This window comes from Pelophylax lessonae (assembly GCF_965119305.1).
Source record: "Pelophylax lessonae genome assembly, chromosome: 13".
NCBI lineage: Eukaryota > Metazoa > Chordata > Amphibia > Anura > Ranidae > Pelophylax > Pelophylax lessonae.
In genome coordinates, this window is record NC_138780.1 from 29,106,059 (window position 1) to 29,122,866 (window position 16,808).

Genomic DNA, 16,808 nt, shown 5'->3' on the forward strand with positions numbered 1-16,808 from the left:
GAGGTCCCTAAATATCAGTGGCTTTGATAAGAGTTTCATGTTTGGTATATTAAAAGCATTTAATGCATGTCATAGCAGAAAGCGTCATTACCAGTTTCCCCTTCTGCTCTGTACTGATATCACGTACTAACACCAGGACAGTTTATAAAGACGCAAAGACTAACGTCCCTACCCTACTCAGTGACAGTAATTCCTCTCCGACTTTATAATTAAACCTTAAATGACTCAATGCCACACTTCATCAGACACATCATTTTTTTTGCACAGTGATCTTGTTTACTGTCTCAGAGGGGTTGTGGGAAAACATGTAAAGCCAACCTTCGCATGTAAAGGCTGATGGGAAAAATGGGTTCATGTTTTTCCAGAGTAAATTTAATATTATGAGAACATCAAGTTCTTCCGAGAGATGCCAGCAAAGACTTATTATAGAAATGATAGTTTGGTTACTGGGACACTTACATAGTTACATAGTTAGTCTGGTTGAAAAAAAAAAGACACAAGTCCATCTAGTTCAACCAATAAAAGGGGAAACAAAAGTACACAATCCTATATACACAATCCAATACCAACAGCTGATTCAGAGGAAGGCAAAAAAACTCAGCAAAGCATGACCCAATTTGCTCCAGCGGGGAAAAAAAATCCTTCCTGATCCCCCGAGAGGCAATAGGATATTCCTTGGATAGAGGGGGAGACCTTTGGGGGAATCAAAAATGGAGAAAGATCCAGGAGTCTTGGTAGAGGATAGACCAGGAGTGGGGAACCTGCGGCCCGCACAATAGTTGCGTCTGCCCCCCCCCCCAGTGCCACTGTATCAGAAGGAGCCGATGGCTCCGTCCTGACAGTGCGAGTCTCAGAAAAGGGTGAACCCGGGGCGCAGAGCAGTGCGCCCCGAGCCCACCCATTTGTGTGACAATAGCGAATGAAAATTCTCTATTGTCACACGGATCCTCCCCCTGGCCAATCAGGAAGCGGGTTGGTCGAGGAGGAGGCGGGAGGACTCGAGGAGAAGCCGCCACTGCAGGTAAGTGCACTGGCTTTCTGCATTGAAAGGGGGCACGCAGTGGTCAGTCTGCATTGAAAGGGGGCACACTGTGGTCAGTCTGCATTGAAAGGGGGCACGCTGTGGTCAGTCTGCATTGAAAGGGGGCGCACTGTGGTCAGTCTGCATTGAAAGGGGGCACGCTGTGGTCAGTCTGCATTGAAAGGGGGCGCACTGTGGTCAGTCTGCATTGAAAGGGGGCACACTATACCTTGATTACTGAAGGCCCCTTTCACACTTTTGTGACCTCAAAGTCACGCAATTTTTGCCGCAAAGCAATGCTTATTACATTTATGCATACATTTTGTACGGCCCCCGAATGATGTTACAAAACTCCAAATGGCCCTTGGCAGAAAAAAGGTTCCCCACCCCTGCTTTAAGGGATCATAACAGCAGAAGCATTACAGATGCATCTGATCATTTGATGTTATTGGCTATTACAGTGATCATGTAATCGAGACCCCATTTGGTGGTTGCAAAGAGAATGGGAGCTGACACTGACAAGCACGGTCACAGCAGTGGTGGCACCAAGTCAGCACGCTTGCAAAATGACACAGGCTGCGATGCCCTGGTAACATGGTATAAAGCCTACTGCTGTGCTGTCACATGTACGCATATGACCGATGTTAAGGAATTATTGACTACTTAGATAAGCTCGGTTGTTTTTCAGGCAGCAGAGACCTGACTCATAGAAATGACAGATAAGCGGTTCGTCATCAATGATATTTGAAGCAGGAAGCTGAGCCCGCATGTAATGGATAAATATGGGTCCCTCAGGCACACATACTTCTATAAACTATATACCGATATAAGCTTCCTGAAATACCAGCGCTCGCTGATAAGACTATTTGTTATAAAGTAGACGTAACTAACCTATTCACATCAATTCAAAAGTTATTGTCAAGATTTTTACATTTGCAGCTTTCAATAACCTTTTCCTGTCACCATAATGCTGCGTTAGAGCTTGTGGACCTTAACTCTCAGCTGCCGCACCTATGCACTCAAGGAAGTCCAAGCTGGGAGAGTGTTCTTTGCATGCACCTAGAGTACTCAGCAAGCTATCACTGATAACTGTCCAGTTTGTGATTGGGAGAAAGCAGGATCATGAGACTGCTGTGAGGGACTATCACAGTAATCATGTGATCCCTAATGACGTCACGTAGGATCCCTAATGACGTCACGTAGGACGAAACACACTGAACGGAGCCGGAACACACTAGCTGCGCTTATCTTGGTTTTGGGCGAATTGACTATCCAATGTGTTACGAGCTGTTTAGGTGAACAGAGAAGCCCGCAGCACATGTGAATGTAGTCATGGGTCTAGCAGAACCACTGCAGCGAGGAGATCTGTGAGTCACCATTTAAGGCTGGAAATCGGTGCTGGTTTTTATACAACCTTGAGGGGTACATTGTTGAATTTGTAATTGGGATAGGAGAAGGGAATAGTGGGATACTCCAATTGAACTATTCACATAGATGAGGACTACTACTTTCAGAACTTCTTTAATACTTAGGAACGGACAGGCTGTTAATCCACACTCCCACAAGTGTAGATAGGATTAAATCTCTTGCTCTCTTTACTCTCTGACAAGATGACTTGGGGATTGATATCTTATCTTCAGGAGACTCTCACTAGCATCCCCTTTCAGCTGACACCCGTCCACTGACTATCCTAGAAGCAGGGGTGGTCCCCTCAGGTCAGGCCCCTTGACACAAGTCCCTGTACTCACGATACTGCAGAAACAAGTCCTCCAGTGTCTCCTCTCTCTGTCAGCTTCCCTGGACCTCTGGGTTCAGCTCCTCTCGACCACTCCTCCGGCCCTCAGAACGACCTCCTGAGGCTGCATGGCACCTCTACAGAGGAGGAGGCAGCCGCCCCCTCCCTCCATAACTCCGCTCCCCAATGAAAGACCTCAAGCACATGTGCTCCTGGCTTTTATACAGTATCCCAATATGCACTGGGGTGTCCTGCCCTCTGCCAATTATCAGGACTGTATCAAAAGCCCATGCACCCATTCGTCAGGTTTCCTCCCACTGTCCAACATGCTTCCCTATTGGACCAGTGTGAAACACTCTCTAGACATATTGAATCGCATACCGAGCACATTGAGCAGACCTCACTAACAGATCCTGCTCTCTGGTAGGCAGAGAACAATATAGATTTGCCTGAAGCCCCTCTACTATACTTTCTCACTAGCACCTACTAGGAGGGTGCTACATACATACACAGGAACCGGTTGCAAAGAGGCTGTAAGAGATCAGCAGTGCTAAGATGCAACAAAGAATTAAAAAAAAAATAATTAAAAGCATGTTATTAAAAAATGGAACTTGTTTATGACACAGTAGATTGTCATTAAATGGAAAAACATTAAAAAGGGCACCAACTACTCTGGTCATATGTTTCTCGTGTTTTATTTATCTATTTTTTTGATCAGTCCTTTTTTATTTTTTGTTTTCAGATTAGATCTAATGAAATGAAGCTGTGCAGAGTCTATAGCAGACAGCCAAGATAGTGATCACATAAACTAAGAAGTAATACTGGCAGAATAGATCAAATACACGCCGTTCTCTTCCTTAACAGGAATGTTTAGTTTGCATTCAGTGAGCTGGTACAATATTGTGACTATTACATTCATGCATGATACTCTACCATGCTGGGATTCTGCATACAATATTTAAAATAAAATCTCCCCATAATACATATTTTAAGTTAACTTTGTGACAGTGGTGTAACAATTGCCATGGTAGCCCATGCAGTATCAGGACAATATCCCCCCGGAAAACATCCCCCTGGACATAATCCCCCGGGACAACATCCCCCCGGATAATATCCCCCCGGGACAACATCCCCCGGGCAATATGCCCCGGGAAAACATCCCCCTGGACATAGGGATAGAGTTAGAGGGGGGATATTGTCTAGGGGGATATTGTCCAGGGGGGATATTGTCCGGGGGGATGTTGTCCAGGGGGGATATTGTCCGGGGGGATGTTGTCCAGGGGGGATATTGTCCAGGGGGATATTGTCCTAGAATCAGCCCATGCAGCTGGTATGGGGCCTGGGGTGGGAGAAGGGGCATTATGGAAAAGTATTATGTGAAGTTTCCCATATAGAAGGTCTGAAATTAGGATCATTGCCAATTACCCCCCTTCTGTTAGTAAGAAGCATTTATTACAGAGAGAGTAAGCTAGGCGGCACCATCAAAATGGGGCCCCATGATTTAGAGTAATGCCCCTGTTTTGTCACATTACTGCTGGGCCAAAGACTTCAAGTCCCAGCATTCCAAGGTTATATTTACACTACTGTCGCCCTGCGGTCAATCAAATTGGTAGGGTTATGCAGAGGATGTGGCAAACACTGAGTGGCAGCATGGAGTATGCTGACAATAAGGAGATTACATGTACGTTAGGCCAGGGGCTGACTGGTAACTTTCAGCCCAAGAGGCAAGAACAAACCAGAGGCCCATATTGCAGTGACTCGGCCCTCCTCCCGCTCCCCCTTTTCCCGGCCTCCTCCTGACCCCTATTCCAGGCTGAACCTCCGCTCCAGGTACTCCCTACTCACTGGCCGAATGCAGGTCCCCGACCTGGCCAGCAGGGGGCGGTTTGGGAGAGCTGGGACAGCGTGGTCGGGGCTAGGGGAGGAGAGTCTCCAGTGGGGCATGGAACCGGCCTCTGCTCAGACACAGTTTACACCATCCATGCTGGGGAGAGGCCTGCGCTCTGTCCTTGTCTTCATCCCGCACTCAGTAGGTCAGCGGTGGGGACTTTTTACTTCTCTTCACCAGGACTCCTTTAGGCATGTCTGTAGCAGAAGCAGTGCAGCCTTTTTACGGGGCATCATAGCAGCCCGGGGGGGGGGAATTGCCCCCCTGCCTCCTGGCCCAGTCCCCCCTGCATTAGACTCTTTAGCATGGCTGCCATTAGCCTATCCAAGCAAGTGAGTAGGGTAGACTGACAATGCTACTGCTGTATTACAAGCTGGATGGAATGACAACGCTACTGCTGTATTGCACGTGTGTTGTCACCATATTTGTTAAAGTGCTAAGACTGCCAGGATCTCCATGTAAAATTTATTAAAAAAAACCCATGCAAAATAAAGAAAAGAATGAATTATGCTAAGCACATATGTAGCCAGATGCTGGACTACAGCAGCATGGAGAAAGAGACAATTCCCTCTGTTCTAATTTTACTGCAATGCTGATATTATGTTGCCTTATCCCCAGCAGGTTGAGAGCAAAGCCAAGCCAGCTCATAAACTCCTATGCAGAGCACTGTGAATCATGGGAGGCGTAGTTTGAGTCAGCAGCCATACAATGGCACCAGTGAACTCTTTGCACTACAGTTCCCAAGATCCACAGAGGAACAAGGAGAGGGACGAGATGGGCTTTACTGGACTGCCTGGGAAACTTCGCTCTCTTGGCCCTGCAGATTACGGGAAGTGCACACCTGTAGCCAGGGTAGGACCACTGCCAGGTTGGACCTGGAGAGATCCGTTGGGAGGCCTAAGAGGAGAGAAAGAGATGCCCGTGTTGCAAAATACAGATCACAGTAATCAAGTTGCACTATTGCCGCAGAGGGACTCAAGAGGCCTCTCTCCCACAGCTTCCCACTGCATGGCTTTGGAGGAACTTTGGAGAGAGAGCACAAGGTGCCCCATTCTATAGCGTGCATCCAGTTGAATCGCCCATTCAGCATAACACATCACATCTGTTCTTTACCTACTCTGCAACTGTACCCCCTTCCTGGACACTGCTTTTATGCCATATCTGTTGCATTTTTCTTATCACCCCCATGGACAATGCACACCAATCAGACTAGGCCTAGCATAACCATCATTAATGCACTCTGGCAATATCATCTTGTATTTGGTAGCCTGAGTTTCACTAATGATCATTGCAGTAATAACGGTGGTGGTGCAATGAGCAGTAGTGAAAGGCCCCGTACACACGTAGCGATTGTCGGCCGAACAATCGGCCGTCTTTTGTCCGGTGCTGTCCTGTCGGTTGAAAAGTGCTAAAGACTGCACACGAATTTTGTCGGCCAACAACAGCCGACTGCAGAAGTAATGTCATGTGATAGTTAACTTTCCGTGTGTTTTTTCTTCTCTGAGCATGCCCAGTCTTGCTCATCTGCTGTTTGTCGGCCGAAATCTGTACTGACTGACGAACAATCGGCCGTTCTGGTGTTGGCCAACAAAAATTTTAAAGCATGCACACCAGATTCTGTTCGGCCGAAAAGTCGCAGTCGGTTGTCGGAAGCATCATACTAACAAGCCGACAATCGGCCGATCGGACGTTGGCCGAATATTTACGCCCGACAATCGATACGTGTGCACGGGCCTAAACTCTGGCTGTTTATGCTGATCTGGAAACCAAATGTGTGTTTGTTCTTTATCACTCTTTATTCGGCATACCAAAGGTCTTATGACCAGGACTGTTGCTAGACTATTTTACGCCCTAGGCAAGACCAGCTACTTGCGCCCACCGCAAAAAAAAAGAAAGGGAAAGGGTTAAAAACTCCTCTATGTAATACCCAGTGACCCTGATCTGATGGTTCCTCCATGTTATGCTGTCATATCCAGTGACCCCCATATTCCTTCATGTCCTTATGTCCCTCTATGTCACACCCAGGGACCCTGATGTTTTTCCATGTCACATCCTGGGACCCCAATATTCCTCAATGTCATGCTGTCATACCCAGTGACCCCAATGTTCCTCTATGTCACACCAGGGGCCCCTGATGTTCCTCCATGTCATACTCGGAGAGACCCTGATGTTTTTACATGTCACACCTGGGGACATCAATCCCCCATGGCACACAAAGGGACCCCATTTTCTCAGGGCACACATGGTGACCCCGAACCCCTGTTACACCCAGTGACCCCTATCCCCCATGTCACACCTGGTGACTCAGATTCACCATGGCAAACCTGGTGACCCCAATTCCCTTTCACACAGGGATCCTCCATGTCACACCCTGGGACCCGATCCCCTGTTCTGGGGACATCCACTGGGCAGTATGAAGAGAGTGGTCCGCACTCTGCCCTCCTTCACCGTGATTGCTTTTCCCAGGATGCTCCTCTCCTGGACCACAGTGCTCACCACGGCTCCAACTGGCTCGTGGTGGATGGAGAAGCAGCAGTCAGTGCCGAGCTCCAGCTCAGGTTCAGCTCTCCTCCGCTCCCTGCTTAATATCAACCCAGGGACGTGAACGGCGGCCCACCAGCTCAGTGCAGAGTATCACTTGCTGCTCATGGGTTTAGGCCACTCAGCTCCAGCCGAAGAGGATGATCATGCAGGCAGCACTCCGGTGGGCTCCATTACTGCCTATTGGGACCCCCCAAACAGCGGTGGAAAGCCAAGGCCTGGTAGTTCTGCCACTGCCCCAGACACTTATCATCTTCCTCTGTCCCTTCTTCATCGCCCACTGCCGCCTCTCCCCTCAGCTCAAAAGGATCATTAATGATGGAGAGAGAGTGCCGACTCATGGCTGCGCCCCTAGGTGGCAATGCGCCCTAGGCGGCTGCCTAGTTTGCCTAGTGGAAGCACCGGCCCTGCTTATGACTATTGTTTACCCGACTCTATACTTGCTTTCTTACCCACTTGATTCCTGAAAACATGTTTACTGATTTACTTTATGCTGTTTCTTTGACAAGGTTTTACTGTTGACTGCCAAATGCCACTTCAAGGGAGCTTTTTGTGTCATTGTATGACCAAACACTCAACCCAGTGTGTCAGAGGGGCTGAGGTTCCTGATGAGGTTGAAGCAAAGAATAGGGGATCCATTCTAACCAGCAGCTCGTACAGGAATATCTCTACACATAAAAGCTGCATTATGTAGAGTTTTTTTAGCATCTCCCTCTAGTATCTATCTGCGGTTCACTGCCATCATTTAGCATCCTTGGACATCAGTTATTTAGGCATCAAGCTAAGTATCAAGAACATTGTTTTTGCTCGGTCATTTCTGACTGGTAGACTTGCGTAAAGGGAAGTGAGCAGTAAACCTCAACCACTTCTTAGCCGGCTGCAGTCACTCGTCTCTGCACCCTTGTATCAATGGCATTATTGTCACACAGTTACATCTGACTGGTAGACTTAACGTGAGAGAAGTGAGAAGTACACAATCATGCTGTACGGCCTCTGTATGGCCATGTTCCTGAAGCTTAGGCGTGCCATTTAGTGGATGGTGTAGCACACTCAATGGTCCATTGGGTAACAGAAGAGATTTTCCACCTCATCTAATCAGTATTGCATCCAATCTAACATAGCTGCTAGAAAATGCTACCACAGTTTTGAACCATGGAAGGACCAAAAATAAAAACGTTTAGGCCCCTTTCACACAGGCGGACCGTTCAGATCCGCCTGTCAATTTTTTTTTGGCGGATCTGAACGGTCCCCCCATGCATTCCTATGGGGCATCGGATGTCAGCGGAGACATGTCTGACCTGATCCGTCAAATCTGGACAGATGGAAACCCTATTTTCCATCTGTCCAGCGGATCGAATCGGATGGGATCGGATGAGAACGGACCGACGGTCCGTTCCCATCCGATTTCCCCCCATAGAGATGCATGGGGAACTGACAGCTGTGTCTCCGCACACAGCGCGGAGACACAGCTGTCATCCTCCTGCTCAGCGGGGGATCGGCTGAGAAAAACGGACTCCGTCAGACGGACGGAGTGTGTGAAAGGAGCCTTAGACTAGCCATATAGTTGGCAACTTTTGGGCAATCCCCAGTGTGAATCAAATGTAATAATTGAAAGCAGTTGCCTATAAATGTATTAAAACCCAAGAAGAAAAATTGTTAGTATTGCAGCTTACTGGGCCTTTAATGTGGTGACTGCATTGGTTTCTTTTTTTAAAGTTTTTTTTTTTTACTTTGTTTAAACCTGGTGATCCTGCCATTAACTTACTTTTAGGGTGAGTTTTCACAGAGGAAGTGTGTTACTGCTACAAAACACTGTGATTGATGTACGATGGTCACTACATTGGGGGCATGTATGCTGGTCACTACATTGGGGGCATGTATGCTGGTCACTACATTGGGGGCATGTATGCTGGTCACTGCATTGGGGGCATGTATGCTGGTCACTGCATTGGGGGCATGTATGCTGGTCACTGCATTGGGGGCATGTATGCTGGTCACTGCATGTGGGGCAGGTACGCTGATCTCTGCATTGGGGGCATGTATGCTGGTCACTGCATGTGGGGCAGGTACGCTGATCTCTGCATTGGGGGCATGTATGCTGGTCACTGCATTGGGGGCATGTATGCTGGTCACTGCATTGGGGGCATGTATGCTGGTCACTACATTGGGGGAATGTATGCTGGTCACTGCATTGGGGGAATGGTATGCTGGTCACTGCATTGAAGGGGGCATGTATGCTGATCTCTGCATTGGGGGCATGTATGCTGGTCACTGCATTGGGGGCATGTATGCTGGTCACTGCATTGGGGGCATGTATGCTGGTCACTGCATTGGGGGCATGTATGCTGGTCACTGCATGTGGGGCAGGTACGCTGATCTCTGCATTGGGGGCATGTATGCTGGTCACTGCATGTGGGGCAGGTACGCTGATCTCTGCATTGGGGGCATGTATGCTGGTCACTGCATTGGGGGCATGTATGCTGGTCACTGCATTGGGGGCATGTATGCTGGTCACTGCATTGGGGGCATGTATGCTGGTCACTACATTGGGGGAATGTATGCTGGTCACTGCATTGGGGGAATGGTATGCTGGTCACTGCATTGAAGGGGGCATGTATGCTGATCTCTGCATTGGGGGCATGTATGCTGGTCACTGCATTGGGGGCACGCACGTTTTTTGCCGCAAAGGAATGCCTATTACATTTTTCTGTTTGCGCCCCCCCCAAAAAAACTTTGAGCACCAGCCGCCACTGCTACAGACGCTGTGATTCCACCTGGAGCCCACTCTGTTTAGGTTGCTGTAACCCATCCCTGAGTGCACCTGGTTGCTCAGGCTTCCCACCAGGAATGTTGTGTACTGTTGCTGAATTGATTCAATACAATTGCAACACCAACTAATCTTAATAGAGAAACTGGCATCAGTAGCGCAAATTTGGAGTTGATCCAGATATGGACTCTGCTTTGTGATGACACTTTTGTGATAGACTTTCCTCCACATTACACTCTCCTGTGTGCAATTAATTGCTTATGGGCCATTGTATTTAAAAGTTATACTATATGTTTATATGACCATAATGTGATTGCGCTATTGATGCGCTACTGATGCCAGTTTCTCTATTAAGATTAGTTGGTGTTGCAATATTATTTGTCTTACTCCAAGTAGCAGCAATCCACCTTAAATTGGGAATTCAACTTTGGATATCCCAGATAGGTGGTCCGCTCTCTCTTTTGAGCGCAGGGGACCATTACAATTCATTTTTTTTGTTTGGTATTTTACAATTGATTCAATACAAATTTGTTACTGCATCTGACTGTGTGAGTTATTGCTGCCGCACCATCCTGCACCCCACCTCCACTGCTGCGTACAGTCGCCCATTGAGAGGCATTAGAAGAGACAGCTGTATGTGTTGTGCCCTAGGGCTTGCCTAAAGCATCCCCATGTGCACTGAAGCATGCTCAAAATGCACGATATTTGCGTACAGTGCATACGTCAGTACACATGTGGGTGCTTTATACAACCCTCCACACACAACCACCTACAGCCGCCTATAATCCACCCTATTGGGGGGGGGGGGGGGAGGGGCTGTATGCATGTATCATTACACAGACTCTGCATGCTGTACGGCCTCTGTATGGCCATGTCCCTGAAGCTTAGGCGTGCCATTTAGTGGATGATGTAGCACACTCATAAGTCCATTGAGTAACAGAAGGGATTTTCCACCTCATCTAATCAGTATTGCATCCAATCTAACATATCCGATAGAAAATGCTACCACAGTTTTGAACCATGGAAGGACCAAAAATAAAAAAGTTTAGACTAGCCATATAGTTGGCAACTTTTGGGCAGTATCCACTGAGAATCAAACCTAATAATTGAAAGCAGTTGTCTATAAATGTATTAAAACCCAAAAAGAAAAACTGTTAGTATTGCAGATTACTGGACCTTTGATGTGGTGACTGCATTGGTTTCTTTTTTGACAGTTTTTTTTTTTTACTTTGTTAAAACCTGGTGATCCTGCCATTAACTCACTTTTAGGGCGAGTTTTTACCTAGGAAGTGTGCTAATGCTACAAAACACTGTGTCATGACTCCCCCTCTTCTCCATAACAGGGGAAGGTGTTTTGTAGTCTACAGAGATAGCAGAGATGGCAGAGATTGCGCGGCACAGTGGTGTAATGGTTAGCACTTTCACCTAGCAGCAAGAGGATCGCTGGTTCGAATCCCAACCACAACACTACCTGCCTGGAGTTTGCATGTTCTCCCTGTGCCTGTGTGGGTTTCCTCCAGGTACTTCGGTTTCCTCCCACACTCCAAAGACATGCTGGTAGGTTAATTGGATCCCGTATAAAAAAAATTGTCCCTACTATGAATGTGAGTTAGGGACCTTAGATTGTAAGCTCCTTGAGGGCAGGGACTGATGTGAATGTACAATGTATATGTAAAGCACTGCATAAATTGACAGCGCTATATAAGAACCTGAAATAAATAAATAGCAGGGAACTATGCTAATTGATGACAGTCCAGAGGCAGAGAGCACACAAGATTTCTGGCTGGATGAATGGCTCCTCTTTACACTTTCATTTACTTCCAATGGTGTAGCTGACAGATCAAAAGGAAGCAAATAAGAGAAATGTGTTGTCAGCCTACATTGACTCGGTCGCATATGGGTGGCCAATGGCAACCGCTTGCAATAATCAGTAGATTTTTGCCGGCAGTTCTAAACATGGCCTGCTGTCAGTGGCAGCTGTCAGATTTATCCTCTGATTGTATGCGGCCATGTTGCTGCATCCAGAGGCGTGGCTTATCCACCTCTGAGTGCAAGAAACTATCAGGACCCCATGTGATCGTAGCCTTAGGTTGGGCATGTACATGGCAACTTTCAGGCAATCTTGACTGATTGATCGAAGGTGGTTTCCTTAAAGTGGATTTAAACTAGGGATTGACCGATATATCGGAATCGGCCTCCAAGGTGGCCGATATTGCCGATATTTCCGAAAGTGCTTGCACCAGAGTGTTGCCTGCAGCTAGAGGCATCACCCCGGAACTGACGTCCATAGCCGACGGTCGGCTGTCTTGTAATGACAACCGCTAAGAAGCTGCTCGGCTGTCATTTGAAGGAGCGGGAGGGCACGCCTTCCGCGCCTTCCGCGGCTCGCCCGGGTCTCCCTTCCCACCAGGAGACACGGGCAACCAGCTTGCACGGCCGCCAAAAAGACTCGATCAAAGCCAAATTCGACTCTGATTGGGTCTCCATGCAAAAACCTGGAAGTGATGTCATGACATGGTACTTGGCGCCAGATTAAAAAAAAATGCGAGCATTCAAAACAGCCAAACTTGGCGTTTTGAATGCTTTTAAGTGCAGAGGAGGGGTTTGACCCCCCAGATCCCTCCACAACAGTACCTGTCAAGTGCTAAAAAAAAAATTTAAATGTACGAAAATATCAGCCAATATCGGCCGATACCGATATTCAATGGCCAAAATATCGATATCGGCAACGATAAACCGATATCGGTCAATCACTAATTTAACCACTTTACCACCGGAGGATTTTGCTGTCTTCCGTCCAGGCCACTTTTTGCGATTCGGCGCTGTGCGACTTCAACTGACAATTGCGCGGTCGTGCGACGCCGTACCCAAACGAAATTTACGTCCTTTTTTTCCCACAAACAGAGCTTTCTTTTGGTGGTATTTGATCACCTGTGCGATTTTTACTTTTTGCGCTATAAACAAAAAAAGAGCATTTATTTTGAAAAAATAATAATATTTTTAACATTTTTTTATATGAAATTCCCCCCAAAAAAGATGTAAAAACCAATTTTTTAAAAAATTTTTGGCCAATTTGTTTTCTGCTACCTATGTTTGGTAAAAAAAATCACAATAAGCGTATTTTGATTGGTTTGCGCAAAAGTTATTGCGTTTACTAACAAAGGGAAAGATTTCTGTCATTTTTGGTGTTTTTTTTTTTAACGCGTAATGGCGGCGATCTGCGATTTTTTTTGTGGGACTGCGACATTGCGGCGGACAGATCGGACCCTTGACTGACATTTTTGAGGGTTACCAGTGACATTACTGCAGTAATCAGTGCTATATATATGCACTGTTACTGTAAAAATGACACTGGCAGGGAAGGGGTTAATTTTATTGGAGAGGGAGGGGTTAATGTATGCCTGGTGCTTACTGACGTGTAGGGGGGGAGGTGACTGAGTGAGTCATGGACAGATCGGATGTCCAGCTATGCTGAACAGTCCGATCTGTCACTCCCTGTCACTATGGAGATCCGCCCGCTTGTGTTTACACAGGCGGGCAGATCTCCACACTAGATCCCCGGCGATCGGGGCAGAGCAGCGGCGATCGCCGCTGCTCCTCCCCTGGCCCGACTCCCGCTGTGAATGAAAACAGCGGGAGCGAGCCTCCGGCGGCGCGCAAGCGCCGCCCAGAAGGGGGAGTGTCTGACGACGTTAATACTACATCGTCAGGCAATAACGAACCACTTTGCCGCAGTACTATTACCGTACTCGGTCGGCAAGTGGTTAAACCCAAAAACACAAACGAATATATTGCAGTTTACCAGTTCTTAGATGTGATGGTTGCATTTGTATTCTTTTTTCACTCTGCCATTAACACACTTCCTTTCCGAGGGTGACGACTAAGCAGTGTTGTCACCCTAGTACAGGTAGTGTGATAGGACTACATAACACCTCCCTCCCTTATCCATAACAGGAGATAGCAGGGAGTAAGGTAACCATGCATGTTACAATCTGACCATACAATCCTTACACAATCAGTTTTAAATTTAACAAAGCTATGTATATATATGAAGACTTACCTAATCTATCCAATTAATTGGTATCCAATTAGGCAGGGACTTGTAGTACCTTTAGTAGTAGTAGTTTTCGGTAGATCTACAGTAGATTGTACATTTTGTGGTGAGGTTAAAGGAAAGTATTAGCTCCTAAGATTTCTGGCTGGATGAACAGCTACTTGTCAAACAGATATAAATTTCACAAGCCAAAGGGGAGCACATAAAATAATTTTTTTGTTAGATGTTACATACACTTTGAACCATGCACTCTACTACCTATAAGTTTGATTGACCATCTGAATTCTATCAATCAACAGGTTATTGAAAAAAATGGAAAAAATTAAATAACAGCAATTTTGTTGAAAGCAAGTTTGATCGAGGCAGTTTCGTCAGATAGAAGCCACCATTTTATGTCACCGAATGCATGGCTATTGCGATAAACAATGGTTGGAAATTACGATCACTGGATCAATTTGTATGGCCAGCTGTGAAATAGTAATGAGTGCGGGTGCCTTATGTTGGACTAAAATTTTGGAAATACAGCCTCATCCGTTTGATATTAGGGAATTCAGATGTACTTACGCTTGGATGGGATGTCCCGTCAGGTGAACAGAAGGGTTTGTTGAGTCCCAGGGATGAGATAGTGGGTCAGAAGGGTTAATTGGGTCCCATTGATGCAAATAGTTGAACAGAAGAGTTAGTTGAGTCCCAGGGACACAGATAGGTGAACCACGGGGTTTGTTGAGTCCCAGGGATACAGATAGGTGAACCACGGGGTTTGTTGAGTCCCAGGGATGCAGATAGTTGAACAGAAGGGTCAGTTGAGCACCAAGGGCACAAGTAGTTGAACAGAAGGGTCAGTTAAGTCCCAGGGATGCAGATAGTTGACAGTAGATATTTGAATCCCTCGGATAGAGATAGTTAAACAGAAGAGTCAGTTGAGTCCCAGGGATGCAGGTAGCTGAACACAAAGGTCAGTTGATTTCCAGAGATACAGATAGTTGAACAGAAGAGTCAGTTGAGTCCCAGGGACACGGATAGTTGAACACAAGGGTCAGTTGATTCCAGAGATGCAGATAGTTGACAGAGTAGATAGTTGAATCCCCCGGATACAGATAGTTGAACAGAAGAGTCAGTTGAGTCCCAGGGATGAAGATAGTTGAACACAAGGGTCAGTTGATTCCCAGAGATACAGATAGTGGAACAGAAGAGTCAGTTGAGTTCCAGGGACACAGATAGTTGAACAATTGGGTCAGTTGAGTCCCAGGGATGCAGATAGTTGAACAGAAGAGTCAGTTGAGTTCCAGGGACACAGATAGTTGAACAATAGGGTCAGTTGAGTCCCAGGGATGCAGATAGCTGAACACAAGGGTCAGCTGATTCCCAGAGATACAGATAGTTGAACAGAAGAGTCAGTTGAGTTCAAGGGACACAGATAGTTAAACAATGGGGTTGGTTGAGTCCCAGAGATGCAGATAGTTTAACAGAAGTGTCAGTTAAGCACCAAGGGCACAAATACTTGAACAGAAGGGTCAGTTGAGTCCCAGGGATGCAGATAATTGAGAGAGTAGATAGTTGATTCCCAGGGGTTCAGATAGTTGAACAGAAGGGTCAGTTAAGTCCTAGGGGCATTGATAGTTAAACAGAAGGGTCAGTTGAGTACCAGGGATACAGGTAGTTGAACAGGAATGTTAGATGAGTCCCAGGGAGGAATATAGCTGAACAGAGAAGTTAGATGAGTCCAAGGGATGCAGATAGTTGAACAGAGAAGTTAGATGAGTCCGAGGGATGCAGATAGTTGAACAGAGAAGTTAGATGAGTCCCAGTGATGCAAACAGTTGAACAGAAGTGTCAGTTGTGTTCCAGGGATGCAGATAGTTGAACAGAAGTGTCAGTTGTGTCCCAGGGAATCAGGTTGTTGAGATGTTGGATGCTCAGTATGATGGAAATAGGTCCCAGCAGCTGCACACATGTTAGGAGTCTTCTTGTTGAGTAAATCCTTCTGTATAGAGGAATAGTGGAGGACGCAGAGTCTGTCTGTACAGGAACGAGGGGCTGAGCTGTGTGTTATCGGGGCTGGGAGGAGGCTGCAGGAAAAGTGTTGAAGCTCGGAATTCACAGGAAGTTTTCACAAGGAAACTCTACAGAGGATGCAATTTGGCAAAATGACAAAGTGTCAGCACACAGACTGGACAGACAAATAGGACATAAAGACAACAACAGGGGAAATAGAGAATATTAGGGGGAAAAAACGGATTTATCCTTCATATTTCTACATGGAGTTCTGCTCTACAGTCTCCTAATATAAAATTCAGGATATTGTAGAAATGTCCAAATAAACCAAGAAACATCCTACTGACATTTCCTTACATATTAGGGGCCCCCACCCCATTCACTGTACAATGTAGTGGGGTTCAGAAGCTATCGAAACGTTCTAATTCTCCGCTATGTTACAATCTTACAGTACGGACTTCAACCACAGAAATAGTTGTATTGTCGAGGGTTAGATTGCTCCAAAAAATTAATTTTAAAGCATAATTCCACTTTTGTTGAGAAAAAAAACATTCCCCTCTGGGTGATCTCTGTACATTGCAAGGATTTTATTATTATTATTATTATCAGGGCTTTTTTTCAGTAGGAACGTGGGGGAACGCAGTTCCGGCACCTTTAGCACTGAATGTATGTAATGGCATGGGGTACTGTAATGGCATGGGGTACTGAAGTATGCTGGAGGGTCTATTGATGCAGGCAGGAATCTATGTTTGTGTGGGGGTCTATTGTTGCAGAGGAGGTCTATTGTTGCTGGGGGGGGGGCAGTTG

The 16,808-nt window shown here is 46.5% G+C and overlaps 1 protein-coding gene across 2 annotated transcripts in view; it reads right to left on the reverse strand.

The window, feature by feature from the left end:
• LOC309569433 (uncharacterized protein) overlaps window positions 1-14,866 on the reverse strand; it is a 215,011-nt gene extending 200,145 nt beyond the window's left edge. For both annotated transcript variants that reach the window (XM_082275258.1, XM_082275257.1), the window contains exon 1: window positions 14,571-14,866. The gene's annotated coding sequence lies outside the window, so the exon portion shown is untranslated. The remainder of the gene's footprint in view (window positions 1-14,570) is intronic.
• Between the last annotated feature and the right edge of the window lie 1,942 nt (window positions 14,867-16,808).